The following is a 1314-nucleotide window of genomic DNA, read 5'->3' as shown; positions in this document are numbered from 1 at the left end:
CAAGTAAAAAATCACGATCACTAGTATGCATAATCCACAGTAGACACTGTGCACACGGCGACTGGAGGTTCCACACACTGGGCCAGTAGGCTGAGCACACAGTGTGTTGTACATGGACAACACTATGCTTTATACGCCATAGGCTGCTCAGGAGCTGTCGTGACGGGCGGCAGTGAGCCTCAAAACAGCTATCCCCAGAAATACTGTGGGCGAAGAGAGACAGGCTGGCAGGAGGAGGCGTGAAGCTAACCCTGGTCCCAGACCGCCAGAGAGGACCTCAGCTTTGAGACGGTCGCCTGTCCCCCCCCCCCCTCGCCATGCAAACTTTCCATTTTAACAGGCAGAAACTTTTCATACACAAAGACAGGTCGATGAGGTTGTCTGCGCACTGCAAACTACACACTACCACATCAAGGGCTGCTTCCAGACCAGAGTGGAGGTAGGGGACTCTGTTCCTGCCTTGCAGTATAGTTTCATCTGGAAGTTCAAACACAAGACACAACACACACACACACACACACACACACACACACACACACAGTAAGACAGCGCCGGGACATGACAGCTCTGATCCTCACTCAGAGGAGAGCAGGTCATGAGATCCTTCCATCTGTCAAGGTTTCTCTGAACAAGGCACTCAGTCCTAACTGCTCCTGACAAGCGGTGGTTTCACACGGCGGTCTCAATGTTAATGTGTCTGTGAATGGGTGAACGACGTGAGGCATTAATGGTTAAAGTGGTTTGAGTGGTCGTGGGGTTTTAACGACTCTCTCTCTCTGTCTCTCTCTCTCTCTGTGTCTATCTCTGTCTCTCTCTCTCTCTCTTTTACTCTCTCTATTAGTACCTGTTCCATGCATTATATATTCACCAGTTACTACAATACTGGTTAGACGACCTGCTACGCTAAGCCTCAATTCTTGCGTTTTTTTTTTACATTATTTCCTTCCAGATGTGCTTAATTAGGAGCTGCTTTGGACAATTAGCAGATGAGTGTGAGGGTGACCTCCATCCATTAATCACAGCCAATTACACCGAGGAAGACTCGGCACAGGACCTCAATTAACCTCCTAGCCCCGGCTGATCACTGCGGAGGAGCCGGCTTAGAGAGAGAGAGAGAGAGAGAGAGAGAGAGAGAGAGAGAGAGAGAGAGAGAGAGAGAGAGAGAGAGAGAGAGAGAGAGAGAGAGAGAGAGAGAGAGAGAGAGAGAGGTTTAAAGTGGAAGAGAAAGCGACATGGAGGCAGGAGAGATGGAAGTGGGGAGGATGGGAAAGGCGAAAAAGAGAACGAGGGAGAGAGGCAACGAGAAAGGAGGGA

Source organism: Micromesistius poutassou (genome assembly GCF_964030765.1).
Source record: "Micromesistius poutassou genome assembly, chromosome: 2".
NCBI classification, from domain to species: Eukaryota; Metazoa; Chordata; class Actinopteri; order Gadiformes; family Gadidae; genus Micromesistius; species Micromesistius poutassou.
This window is presented reverse-complemented; position numbering follows the sequence as displayed.